Raw genomic sequence first — 14,071 nt, forward strand, 5'->3', positions numbered from 1 at the left:
ATTCTCTTGCCTTCCTCCATAATGGCTAGGGTTCTAGGCATACAGCACCAAGCTTGGCTGATAAAATTCTCTCCTGGCTTTGAACAGGTCTAGAATACAGAGTCAGAGAGTCCAGCCAAATTCTTGGAGATAAGAATTTCCTTAACGATATTTCAAGCCGGGAGGGCAGATATGGGATCCACTCAGCACGCCTTCTTTTGGATGCAAAGGTCAAAAAGGGCCTGCCTTAGCTTTTTCCAAGCTTTGCCATGGGACCCAAGGCCCCAGAGCTAGCAGAGCCTCTAATCACATGATATCAAACAGCTCAGCCCCTTTCTCCTGTTTTTGGAGACTTCTGAATTTGATTGCCACTACCCCATTGTTAACCATACACAGTGTAGTTCTCCATGTGGTAGACAGTGGATCCTCCCCAGGAACTTCAGGAAGACCTCACTGAAGATGAGATGGAGCTTATGCTACCAGAGTTAGAAATCAGGTCATCTGGCCAATGGTTGATGTCTGTTGGGAGGGTGGCTTGAGGTAGCAGGATGGAACTACGTTGAGCAGATCCAGGACCAGATCTGGGAAGTTCATTGGGATGGCTGGATCTCTAAGAAAGTTGATCATCAGTAGGTCCCTAAAGTGTGTGACTTAGAGCCAAGAGACTTGAAGAGAGGAATTGCTCAACACTACTTGCTGTTGACTAGAACTGGCTTCCCATATAAAAATCTCTTGGGGCCATGAGATGGCATCAGGAGAAATGTGCCAAACCTGTTTCGCTAGATGGTGGTGTGTTTGCTCCCCGTTCACCCGCGGAACACCCCATCTTCAGCACCTCCTAATGCTCAGACTCCTTTCCTCCCATTGGTCCAAGTTCCCACAAGCTCAGATCCCCCTTCTTTTAGTGTTTGCCATATTTGGGTCATTCATCCCCCTGGGGATGCCCATAGGGCACAAGCAGTGCAGATAATGCTAGGAGAAGGTGGAGAAAGCACTCGATACCCAAGGAGGTGGGGAGCTGGGAGGCATGTTTGGAATCTTCAGACATGTCTGTACCTGAGGTTCCATCAAATTGCCTCTGCCAGATCTGAGCACGGTAGGCAAGCAGCAGGCTTTCATGAAGGGCTGGGCTCTGACTCTTCTCCCCGGTCTCATGCCAACCTGAATTCCAGAGAGCCAGCTGCAGGTCCCAGGAACCCGGGGACCCTCTCCAGGTTGGTGATAAGGCAGATGGCTGTCAGCATCCTTGGCTTTAACAACTCTGCTGATTGCCCTGAAACCTCTGTCTTGGGGGAGGAGAACTAGAGTAGGGGTTCATATAGCTCCCCACTCCTTTGCAGGGCCTGAGGATTTTAGGGTAATAGGCATAGTACATACACTCTACTACATAAAAGCCCAGCAGAGTCTGGAGTAGTTTTTCAGCCAGTTTGTTTGTTTGTTTGTTTGTTTGTTTGTTTTTTGAGACAAGGTCTCTCTCTCTCTCTCTCTCTCTCTCTCTCTCTCTCTCTTCCGAGATAGGGTTTCTCTGTGTAGCCCTGACTGTCCTGGAACTCACTCTGTACATGAGGTTAGACTTGAACTCAGAGATCTGCCCTCTTCTGCTTCCCTAGAGCTGGGATTCCGCCTGTCCTCCATAGCCATTTTATTGTATCTTGGGTAAGACTGATTTCAAGAGTCCCAGAAGTGGGAGAGAGGCTGTAAGGAGACTCAGGCCAGGTCAGGTCATGTTTCGTTGCCAGATAGGTTCAAGTCTGGTTGTTGATTACTGCCACCGGATCAGGAGAGAGGTCTGTCTGAGGTGTTCTCAGCTTTGGGAATGCTTTGAAGGCACTATGACTGTATAGTGCCTTATGTAATCTTCTAGGTCAGAACCAATCTTTCCATTTCACAGACAAGGAAGGTAGGGCTCGGAGGGGTTTAGGACTCAGCATGCATTTGGTTGGTAAGCATCTGAGCTGTGATTTCAGTCCAGGTCCGTTTGTCATGGAGCCAGAGCATTTTCCACTGCAGCATGAATCTTACCTCTCTAGGTATGAGTGGAGGATTGGTAAGGGAGGGATGGGACCATCCCTGGCTTGGGATCTGTCCCCACTGGGAAGGCACTTTCTGATATGTATCATTTGTCAGCTCGTACATTGACTTCTGCGATCCCAGGAGGCGAAAAAGCTCACCAAAGAAGCTAAAGTTGAGCTCAGTTTGTGGCTTCCGAGAAGAATCCAGCTGGCTTTGTGGGGGCCGTGAGAGCCAGGAACAAGTGCGATCATGTGTAATGAGAGAAGAGCCATCCGCAGCGGAAACCGCTCTGCGCAGAACTACTAGGATGCCCTCTCTGGAGAAGTCTTGCCCGGAGTTGGGCCATCTGTACAGGAGTTTGCGAACATCGCTATTCCCAGATAAGCACAAAAGGGATGTACAGCTCGAAGCAGGGGGAATTCAATTAGAGGGTCTCACTGGTCTTCATTAGCAATGTGAAAAAAAAAACAGTCAAAGGAAGTGCTAATTCAATCTGGTGACGACACAGCCTGCTTTTAACTCTTCATTGGAGAGATGGGCATCGTTCTGTTGTTTGGATGATGGCGTGGAGGCACAGGCAATGGCATGGCCTCACCTACCATCTCAGTGCTTTCAGATGGCCGCTACTATCTCGAGATGACTCTGCATCAGGCAAGAATTGAACTCTGAATATCCGGGTCCCTGTATTCTCAAACTAGAAAAGAGCCTGCACAAGCGCCTACTGTCAGTATAAGGCTCAGATGACCTGGAGAAGGTATGGCCTGGGCTGCCTGTGCTCCTCACTGGGAAGATATTCAGTAGGAATGGTTAGTTGCTATAGGAATAAGGAATAACTGCTCCCGCCAGTTGCAGAATGGAAAGTGGGGGTAAGGATCTTCTTACAGGGACTATTGGATCATGGAGCTGCTAACAGAAAAGTAGACATTCTTAAAGACTAGATGAGCAGATAGAACCCTATGGTCTGGAAGACTAGTAAGACCCTGAGACAGCAGAGGACCCAGGATACCAGGCTTGTCCTCTCCTCAATAATGCTGTCCTCCATCACTGTATCTCAATGTTGTATCCACTCACTGGCAACCGGTTCAGAGTCCTTTGGGTATCAGTTCCTGTCACTTTCCTTAGGGACATTAGTTCACAGTCACAGCCATATATCCATTTATCCCTTAGCCAGCTCTCTCTTGAGCATCCCTGATGCTCGTTTGTGCTTTTGAGTCAGCCTACCTGTTTTCTCTGCCCATTGCCATCTTTGCCTTTTCCTTCTCAATTACTTCTGGTCTGCCCTCCAATCAGCCTTGTATGCACAGTCTAGAGGAGATGCTGGGTATTTTCCACTCTGCACCCCTGTGCTAGCCTTGACTTCCAGACCCAAGTTAGTGAAACTACTCAAAAACAGCTTATGTCTTGAAGGTTTCATTGTAGAAGCTTAGAGTGTTTCTCAAATCTCTCTGTAGAGAACTGATTGGACCCTGGGAACAAACTAGAAATAAGAGGCCGACTGTCTTGGAGCTAGTTGTTGTTGCTCTTTGTGTATGACTCATTCCTGTCCCTTGATGCAGGGAAAAACTTTAGCCTTGTGGGCAGCCCATGGTGGGAGAAGGTGGAGGAGTGTTCCTCTTGTGGGCATGTTACCCATTCAATCCCTTGGAAGTAGAGTGGTATCTTTCTTCTGTCAACTGTAGTCTTCACTCCTAGGGAGTGCCTACCCTGTGTCCGCAGAATGGTGATGCCAGGTTTGGGGAGCATGGCTATCACCATGGAGACGGTGGATGCTGTGAGGGTCAATTTCTACAAGGAGGCTTGGGCTTGGAGAGCTTTCAGGTCCCTAAGCCATCTTGCCTGAGAATTTGTCTTACATTTACATACGTGTACATGATGTATTCAGATCATACTTCCTTTGTACCTTCTCTTTCCCCCTTCTGGGTCTTGCTGATCTCCTTTCTCTTCACTACTAGCCCCCTTCTTCTTGTGTGTGTGTGTGTGTGTGTGTGTGTGTGTGTGTGTGAGAGAGAGAGAGAGAGAGACAGAGACAGAGAGACAGAGACAGAGACAGAGAGATTCTATATATTTCATGAGCATGGGTACTTTTTTAAAAAAGATTTATTTATTTTATATATCTGAATACACTGTAGCTGTCTTCAACACACACCAGAGGAGGCCATCAGATCTCATTACAGATGGTTGTGAGCCACCATGTGGTTGCTGGGAATTGAACTCAGGACCTCTAGGAAGAACAACCAGTGCTCTTAACCACGGAGCCATCTCTCATATACTGAAGAAAATGTTCTCCCTCTATCATCAATGTTAACCATATATAAATTCCTCAACAGGGTGTTGACAGTCTTGTACAGATAATCACAGCTGCTGGAGGCTCAGGAGTGCATTGGCCACTGTCCTGCCCAGAAGTCAGGATTTCCCACAGCCCCCCACCCACTCCTCCAGCTCTCACACGCTCTCTGCCCCTTCTCCTGTGATAGTCCTGTCTCATTACAGCTAGGCATTCAGTAGCCGTTTTTCTCAGTACTTTGACCTTGTGAATCCTATAGTCATGGTTGACCACTGCAAAAAGAGCTTTCTCTGATCAAAGATGACAGTTTGCTTTGCCACTTTTCCTGCTTGACCACAAAGCCCAGTAGGTTTGTGACTGAAGCATGGCAATGTGACTGAAGGAGCCCAAACGTGGCTCTTCCCTGTGCCTGGAAAGAACCCAGAACCCAGACTTTGAAGGCTGTTAGATCCCTTCCTCTGCCCGTTGGTAAAACGATATCCTCTTAGTAAAGGGCAGATTGAGTTGTTCCATCAGACACCAGGGAATGGACATCCCAAAGTCTTGTAGTTGGGAAGCTTAGCCTACTTGCTAAATTCCATCTTTTGTAGTATAACTGAATCTTCCCATTGTCCCTCACTCCTCGGAGCCTGAGCAGGACAGAGTTATCCTGTTTGCCCTAAGTTAGAATCCATCTAGGCAGTGACTATGGAATTATTTCTTTATGGGACCATGAGGATTTAGGCCTGGGATTTGGGAACCATGTCTCACTGGCTGTAGCCCCTCATCTGAAGAAACAGCGGAGAAGATAAAGGGCTTGCGTTTGATTGCACAAGAAGCGGCTGAGAACATTGGGCTAGGTTCTTCTTTTCCCAGCCACAGATGTCATAAAACCACAGCCAACTGTGGACCATGAGATGGTGTGGAGGTTCAGGCAAGTCAAGAGGGCTATGACGTGGAGGAGGCCATCAGAAGGTCCCAAGCCAAGACACTACCTTTTCTCTCTTCTCTGTACTAATGGACCTTGGAGGCTGATAGCCCAGTGCTGCTAAGAATCACACAGAATCACTTTAATCTCCAACAATACCTAAGTTGCAGTGAGCCATGGAGAGACGCTGCATCTCTGTTTCTTTGTTTCGGGTGAAACTAGACCAAGGAGCCAGAGAATGGTCATGGCCACTGCGTGACTGGTGTTGAAAGCATGAAAGCATGTTCGAACCTATTACCTTGACTACCTTTATACTGTGGAAAAAATGGAGGCAGGAGAGGGATAAACTTGTTCTTAGCTCCACCACTGGCCAACTGGTTCCCAACATCCATTTTATTCACAACGGATGAGGAGAGAAAGTTTTTCCTCTCTTAGCTGATGGAGGAAAAGGCTTTGCCAGAGCAAGCTCCTCCGGAGCTCAGCCGGAATGGGAGTTCGTGGTGGAAAGAAGGAAACTGAAGGGGAACGGTCTGCGTTCTGAGAGTTTTGGGTGTGTGGCGGGGAAGGAAGGGCCAACACACAACATACAACTCATATTTAGACAAGCCATGCTTTTTCCAGAGGGATGTGCTTACAGGTCATATGGTGCATTCCAGGCAAGTCCGATTGCATCAGGGGGCTTAGGGAAGGGTATGTTCAACAGTTCATGACACGCTCCATGTGAACTGTCTTCATCTCTCCCCTGTCTCTCAATTCTTTTACTTTCTCTTTTACCTGGGAAGTAGGAATCTCGAGGCTTCTCTGTGAGTGGCAATGCTCTTGGGCTTACCCACCCTACTGTCCCTGGGATAACACTGGGGAAGCTTCCAAGGTGCAGAGCTTCCCTTGCCCACTGTCCCTCCTCCAGGCCCTGAGCCCCTCTCCTCTGTTCACCATGTGTGTAGACTGAGCAGGCAGGCAGGAGGAGGCAGCCCTTCTAGGATCTGTGTCCTAGGGGCTGTTGTAGGAGGGTGCTGTAGAGTAGAGAGATTCTCTTCCCTCTCATCTTGCCTGACTTTTCTGGAGCCAGTAAGTGTGCGTGTGCATGTGCGTGCAGACCAGAGGGCGGACGGGGGCGGGAGGGGGGGGGGCGGGTGAGCTGGACTGTTTAAAACAGAACCTATCTGCAGCCAGCCAAAGAGAAGGTCAAACTCTGGGCGCAGGGCTGGAATGTAAGGGGCCAGGCAGTGGGTGGAGCTGAGGTTTCACCCTTCCTGGCAGCTTGGAAGGCTTTGCAGTGCCCTTTGGGGAAGGTGGGGCTGCTCAAAGCAAGCGTGCGCGGAGTGGGGAGGGACACTATCCTGCAGATTGCTGATGCCCAAGCTGCAAACCGGACAGGGAAGGGAGCGTACAGAATCCACACTCTCGGCTGAGCAGAAGTACAGAATTTAATCTAAGGTGTGGGGATTCTCAACACTCTTTGCCACTGGAAATAAATCAGGTTAAGCAAAGCTTGATGTGAGAGGGAGATGAAGTAGTGCTGGGCCAGGGGCAAGGAAACTCAGAGAAACACAAGCATGTGAGTGTGTGCCAGTGGTCAGGAAAAAAACAACAACAACAACAAAAAAAACTAAAAAAAAAAACCCCAAGAGGCTGGATAGAGCTTAGCGTTGAGTCCTCACTCCCTTATCTAATATATAAATCTATATTTGTAGTCTCCCAGATTCTTTGATCTTCAGGTCCCATGAAGCCCAATCTGCTCCCGCAGCCAACGTGTCTGGAAACACACAACACACGTGTCCACCCCCTTCCCTCTTTGCCCTCCCACACGCCTCTGCTCACCCAGGCGCAGCTGAACTTCATCAGCATCTTCACATGTGCACGCGTGTGGTTTCGGGCTCCTTGAGTGGCTGTTTATGGCTAGAGAATTGCCTGTTCCGGCTCTGTCACAGAAGGACCATCTGGGCTAAATCGATTGCTTCCTGACCTTTGTCCACACTGCCCTTGGCCTGTCCTTTTCACCCTGAAGATGCTCTCTCCCGCTCTCCTCGCTCTCCACGTGTTTACTTTCCTCCGCTTACTGTGTGTTCTCCCCAGCTGCATCTGCATCTCTAAGATGGGGCTCCAGGTGAGAAGTTAGCTTTCATAGATTCCCAGTAGCACTTAACAGTGGCCCCCTCTGTCCTCTCATTCACTCCAGGGGCAATGGGATTCCTTCTCTCATGTCCACTGTGTCTCAAGGGAAGAGGAACCTGCCCACCCTACAGCCGAGTGGTTGCAGTAAAAGCACTGGAATGTGGAAATTTGTAATCAACCCTCTCTGCTCAGGGATGCTATTCCTAGGGCTGACTAGCTTTTCAATGCTCAAGTAAGACAGTACACACAGGAAATGTCCTCCTCCAAGGACAGAGGCTGCTAGGGACAGGCATCCCACCTAGGACCCTCTGGCACTGCTTACACTGGCTGCCAGGACAAGAAGATCCTGGCTTGGGTCATCCTTTGGTCTGAGGTGGGGGTCTCTGGGTGCCCTTCCTCCCTTCTTCCCTCCCTCCCTTTCTTTCTTTTTTTAAAAATTTATTTATTTATTATGTATACAGAGTTCTGCTGGCATGAACACCTGCACACCAGAAGAGGGCGTCAGATCCCATTACAGATGGTGGTGAGCCACCATGTGGGTGCTGGGAACTGAACTCAGGACCTCCGGAAGAGCAGCCAGTGCTCTTAACCTCTGGGCCATCTCTCCAGCCCCTCCCTTTCTTTCTTGAGACAGGGTCTTCCAGGTTGGTCTGGAACTTTCCGTGTAGTCCGGGCAGGCCTTGAAGACATGGCAATCTCTCTGCCTCACCCTACTGTAGGATTTCAGTTATATATGTTTTCTGGGTGGTGTTCTCTTGATGGATGGCTTCTTTTGAATCAAATCTCCCCCTCCTCTGTCTCTCTGTCTCTCTGTCTCTCTGTCTCTCTGTCTCTCTCTTTTATTTGTTTGTAGACATGGTCTCACTAAGTCATCTTGGCTAGGTTGGCCTAGGACTCATAGAGACCAGCCTGACTCTGCCTCCCCGAGTACTGGTATTAAAGGCAGGTGCCACTATGCCCAGCTTTGGACCAGTTCTTAAGCATCCATCTTTCTGTGGCAGTGTTGAACCAAGACTTTTGTAGTGAGAACTGGCCTTCATCTCTGAGGGATGAACAGTCAAGGAGTCAAGATAGATACAGACAGGACAGTAAACAGTCATTGTCAGCCACCGAATGTTTATTAAATGCTGGCAAATTGTCATCCATTCCCCACTGGTGTTATCTCATATAATTCTGTAGCAAACCCAGGAGTAAAATCCTGGCATCATCTCCTCTGTACAGGCGAGGGGAAGAAGACAGAGAGAGGTGCAGTCCCTCACCCAGAATTCTGTAGGCAGTAACTGGGGGAGCTAGGATCAGGAGTGAGGCCTGTTCTAGAGTCTTAAACCTCAAGACGAATGCAAATTCAATGCAACGCAAGAGTTAGCTTGTAGATGGAGCGTGCAGAGGGAATTGCATGCTGCATAACTGATCCAGGCTGGCTTCCATCCTGAGCCTCCACCAGCTAGCTTCCTCAGCAAAGCGGAGGTGGATCACCTGACGTGGCTCCTGTGTAGGATCTGAGGTGCCTGGGTCCGGGGCGAAGGCAGATAGATGGCTTGCTGATGCTATGGCCCAGGACGGCGCCTTGATTGCCTTTTTCTTCTGTGCCAACTGTCAGGCTTTCCTGGGGGAAAGGAGAAAGATTGGGGGGGGGAGGGTTCCAGGTTAATCCTTGTTTGCAGGAAGCAAATGTCCAGCCACACTCCTTTGTCTTCTTGTTGCTCTTTCTCCTGTTGCCTCCTCAGGGCTGGAGAGGGGGGAGGGGTTGGCTAATACAGTTGTCAGACAGCTGTGACTCCCTTAAAAAAAAAAACAAAAAACTTTTAAAAACAAGGATGTTTTCCTGCATAACCACAGACCAATTAGCAAATGCTGGAAACATGCAGGACATTGCTACAATTCTATTATCCAATATACAGTCCAAATTTCACTTTACACGTAATCTAAAAACATCCTTCAGAGCTATTCCAGGATCACCACTCCCCACTCTTGTCTGGCTTGAGCTCTTCTTAGTTGCTCATACCCTGCCTTTGATGCATCTTTCTGGCCTTCTCCAGCCTGTCCACCTCATGCCCTTCTAGCTCAGCCCCGAGCTAGGTTGCCTAGGCATCCTTCTCAGGCATAAAATCTAAATGTGGGCGGGGCTGAGGCACAACAAAAATTTACCAAACAGGATGGATAATATATTTTTTTAACTTGAAAAGATTTATTTTATGTCTATGAATATTTTGCTAGCATATATATCTATGCACCACGTACATGCCAGATGCCCATGAAAGTCAGAAGACGGTGGCAGATCCCCTGGAACCCGAGTTACCAATGGTTGTAAGCCACCCACCCTGTGAGTGCTGGGACTCGAACCAGGCCCTCTGCAGTATCATAAGTGCTCTATCAAAGTCACTGAGCCAACTCTCTGGTCCTATAAATGGATGTTTTAGTACAACCTTAAAAAAAAAGATTGTGAAAAATCTTTGCCATTTTAAATCAGAGCAGTACCTCTCCAGGCCACAGTGGAGCCCAAGGCCGAGAGAAGATGCCCTTAACACACAGCTGCCTTGACATGACATATCGGTGTTCCTTGACCTTTTTTTTTTTTCTTTTAGTTTTTCGAGACAGGGTTTCTCTGTGTAGCCCTGGCTGTCCTGGAACTTACTCTGTAGACCAGGCTGGCCTCAAACTCAGAAATCCGCCTGCCTTTGCCTCCCAAGTGCTGAGATTAAAGGCATGTGCCATCACTGCCTGGCACCTTTTTTATTGCATTCCTTTTTATTTTAAAAAAATATTGCCACAGCGGTGATGGGTGGTGGTGGTGGTGGTGGGGCACTTGCTTGCCTCCCAAGGATTTGGGTTCTGTCATCCATGAGGCAAAACAACCAGTCTGGATTTGCCCCACAGTGGTATAGATCTTGGTTGCTTAGATTGGGGTGCCCTGGTACTTTTTTACCCCTGTGCCCTGCAGGGCTGGTTTCTCCCCCTCCCAGGCATCTCATCCTCAAACAAGGGAGAGAAAGGTAGGACTCCCAGCCAGAGGCTGTCCTCCTGCTTGGCCAGAACAGAGGGAGGGTGGGGATGGATAGGGGGGAGAGGAAGGGTACAGAGGCCTTTGGCTGGGAGCCTCTGGTCTAACAGCTTCCAGCTGCTTCCACACCCACTAGACTTCCGGCTAGGGAGTGGTGTTTGGTTGGCCTTTCCCTCTCTTCACATCCAATGTGTGATCTAATTAGATCCCTGGATCCCCCGAGCCCTCCCTGTCCTGATATCAAGACTCCCCTCAGTTAATCCTGCTCCCACCCTGCTAGGTCTTTTGCTGTTTGTCGCCACTTCCAGAGTTCATGGGGGTGTTGTCCACACCCGGGGCGGAGTGAGCACAAGATGTGGGTGTGCATTCCCCAGGCCTCAGAGAGCCAAGCCAGGGTAGAGGGACACAGCCTTGCGGAGCACAGGCCCCGTGGCTAGGAGGAAGAAAGGACCCCAAGGTAGGTTATTTCAGCCATGAGCCTATCAGAGCTTTGGAGTCACGTGTGTTCATTTGTTTATTAGGACGGTGCGCATGTATGATGTGGAATGCAGATGCATGTGTCGTAGGTGGTTTGTGGAGGTCAGAGGACAACTTTATGGAGACGGTTCTCCCTTCCACCTGTACCCGGGATTGACGAAGGTCGTCAAGCTTGCACTGCAAGCTCCTTTACCCTCTAAGCCATGCCACTGGCCCCTTGCTTCTGTGTTTACTTAGAGTTGGTAATACTCTCCTGCCAGCCTCATGGGCCATAAACGAGTCAAATGAGATAGGGGTGGATGTTTGCTGAGTCATAAGGCTGTATTGGATATAATGCAACCTTCTGTCATGAACAAGCGATCCTTTATGTTTATGTGCACACATTTGAGCATGCCTGAGTTACTTACTGCAGAGCCATGAGAAAAAGGCAGGTTGGTAAGGACCCCTGGCTGTCCCTGTTGTTCAGGGCTGCTTCCATCAGAGGGAAGAAGCCGCAGGGAAAGAGGGGCTGGCTTCTGCCCTGGCTCATTCCTTCTCTGAGCTCTATCCACACCTAAAACGTAAGGCGTGTGTGTCTGTTAAGAGGAAGAAATTTTGTCTAAAGCTTTTTCAACTGAAGGCTTTTCTTTTTTGATGCTTTTACTGAACTGTAGTTGACATAAAAATGGCATAGATTTAGAGGCTGAAACAATATCTGTTGTGAGACATTCTGCCTTTTTGAATTTGGAGGATAAAGTTTTACTGTGTAGCCCAGGCTGGCCTCAAATTTGTAATCTTCTTGCCACAATTATGATAATAAAAGGCAGGGGAATATAACTCGGTACAAGGTCTTAGGTTCAGTCTCTAGTTCAGAGGGGGTGGGAGGGAGAGGGAGAGAGAGAGAGAGAGAGAGTCCCCAACACTACCCCAAATTGCTTCCTGTCTCTTTTGTAATCCCTGCTCCACCCTGTCCTCAGGCTACCCTGGTCTACTTTCTGCCACTGTAGATTAGCTTGCAATTTTTAAAGCATTTTATAATAGAATCTTACAGTGTGTACTCTCTTTTGGAAAGGTCTGGGCTCTTTCACTCAACGTAATTGTTTTGAGACCCATGTATTTCATTTCGTTGCCTACATTAGTAATTTATTCTCTGAGTGTCACCTGGTCCTGTGGATCCATGTTGTGTTCCCAGGTTTGTGGAGAGCTGTTTTTTTTTTTTTTTTTTTTTTTTTTTTTTTTTTTTTTTTTTTTTTTTCAGCTTGAAGCTATGATATAAAGGTGCTGTGAGCATAGGTGTATATGTCTTTGTGTAGGCTCAGGCTGTAAGTCCTCTCCATAAATATGGAGGAGTGGAATGGGTGAGCTCTATGGCGAAACAGCCTGCTTTCCCCCTGGTAGACGCACCTTTCCTATCTGTTTCAGAGCCTCCCCTGCCGGACCACTGGGCATCGGTCAGTCTTTCAATTTTAGTTGTTCTAAAACTACTGACACTCCCACACATTGGGTGTACACATGGCATCTCATGATCGTTAAGATGTGCACTTCCTGTGTCTTGATATAAGTTGTGTGCCCTTTATGTGTTCTTGTGAAAATCTCATATCGGTTCTAAATGTGGGATACTCTTTAATGCACTTTTGTTTTTGGAACAATGTCTTTTTAAGAACAACATCTTTTATTTGGTGAAGTTTGTTGTATTGAGTTTTCTTAGACAACCCCAAAGTCTCTGAGATTTTTCTCTCATTTTTCTTCTAGAAATGTATGGTTCTTGGGACTATGGTCTATTTAATTGGTTGCATTTGTAGTTGTGGGGTTTCTTTCTTTTTTCTTTCTTTTTGGTAAGATTTGTTTATTTATTTATTTATTTATTTATTTATTTATTTATTTATTGTGTGTGTGTGTGCGCGCGCGCTCGCGCGTGCACCCACATGCATACATGTGTGTTCCTAGTACTCTTGGAGGTCAGAAGAGGGCATCAGATCCCAAGGAACTAGAGTTATGGATAGTTGGGAGCAGCCATCTGGGTGCTGGGAATCAAATCCTGGTCCTCTGCAAGAGCAGCCAGTGCCCTTAGCATCTGAGACATCTTTCCTGTCCCATGAAGGTTTTTTTTTCCCTCTCTGGCTGTTTGTTTGGCATTTGGGTCTACCATTTGTCCAGTGTCATGTATTGAAATCACCTTTATATCTTGCTCGGAACAAATTTATCATAAGTGGATTGATTTATTTATAGGGTAGGGGTAAGGGCAGGTGGTTCAGGGAAGGGAGGAAGAACCCTAAGACTGCCTATCTGGCGGCAGCTCCTCTCTCTCTCTCCCTCCAGGTCCTCCTTTCTCTTTGGACCCAAGGCCTACAGGAGGCTCCTTCAGTTCTCTTTCCCCATCAGCATTAGCTGGAGGCCGGCTGATCCCAAAAGGGAAGGGGACCAGTCAGTCCCTGTCTCTAGGTGACGCCACCCTTTCTTGCTCCATCTTGCATCTCTCATCTCCTCCTTTTCCTCCTGTTCTTTTGTGGTAGGACTTGAGAACTCAGGTCCTGTCTCATGCTAGGCTGGTGCTCTACCATGGGGCTACCCTCTCAGTCCTGCCACCTCCTCCCTCCATCTGCTTTCACTCCTTCTTAGACCTGTTACGTAGCTGAAGGTTACCCTGAACTTCTGACCTTCCTGCCTCTACTTCCCTCACCCCCGGTGCTCATATTATAGTCTTGCAACACTTAATGCCGGGGACAAACCCAGAGCCTGTGTGTCTGACACCAGTCTTCTGCCAACTAAAGCCACACTTGGAGCCTCAGATTTGTTGTTCTGGGACATTTGTCTCATTTGTCTCAGGCAGCTCGAAACTCATGACCGTCCCACCTCTGGCTCCTGAGTGCTAGGCGTTGTTCTTCTTTTCTTCTTAAAAGTTTTCTTTTTTGTTTTCTCTCTTTCTTTCTTTTTTTCTTTTTCTTTTTTCTTTTTTTTTTTTTTTTTTTTTTTTTTTTTTTTTTTTTTTTTTTTTTTTTTTTTTTTTTTTTTTTCTTGGTTTTTTGAGACAGGGTTTCTCTGTATAGCCCTGGCTGTCCTGGAACTCACTCTGTAGACCAGGCTGGCCTCGAACTCAGAAATCCACCTGGCTCTGCCTCCCAAGTGCTGGGATTAAAGGCGTGCGCCACCACCGCCCGGCTCGATTATAATGTCTTAAGTCCTTTGAATTTCCTTGTGAATTTTTAGATCGTGTCTCAGTCTTTATAAAGAACATGCTGGGATTTTGTTGCATCAATAGAAAAATATTAGCCAGGCAGCCAGGGCTACACAAAGAAACCCTGCCTCGAAAAAACAA

At 47.8% G+C, this 14,071-nt stretch overlaps 1 protein-coding gene across 17 annotated transcripts in view; it reads left to right on the top strand.

The window, feature by feature from the left end:
- Positions 1 to 14,071, top strand: part of Plekha6 (pleckstrin homology domain containing A6) — a 143,422-nt gene that overhangs the window by 70,591 nt on the left and 58,760 nt on the right. Inside the window, exon 1 of one of the 17 annotated variants that reach the window (XM_031382647.1) lies at positions 10,538 to 10,756. The exons of the other annotated variants lie outside the window; for them this stretch is intronic. The gene's annotated coding sequence lies outside the window, so the exon portion shown is untranslated. Of the gene's footprint in view, positions 1 to 10,537; positions 10,757 to 14,071 lie in introns of those variants that run through there. 17 annotated transcript variants of the gene reach the window in all.

The sequence above is a fragment of the Mastomys coucha genome, unplaced genomic scaffold, assembly GCF_008632895.1.
Source record: "Mastomys coucha isolate ucsf_1 unplaced genomic scaffold, UCSF_Mcou_1 pScaffold1, whole genome shotgun sequence".
NCBI lineage: Eukaryota > Metazoa > Chordata > Mammalia > Rodentia > Muridae > Mastomys > Mastomys coucha.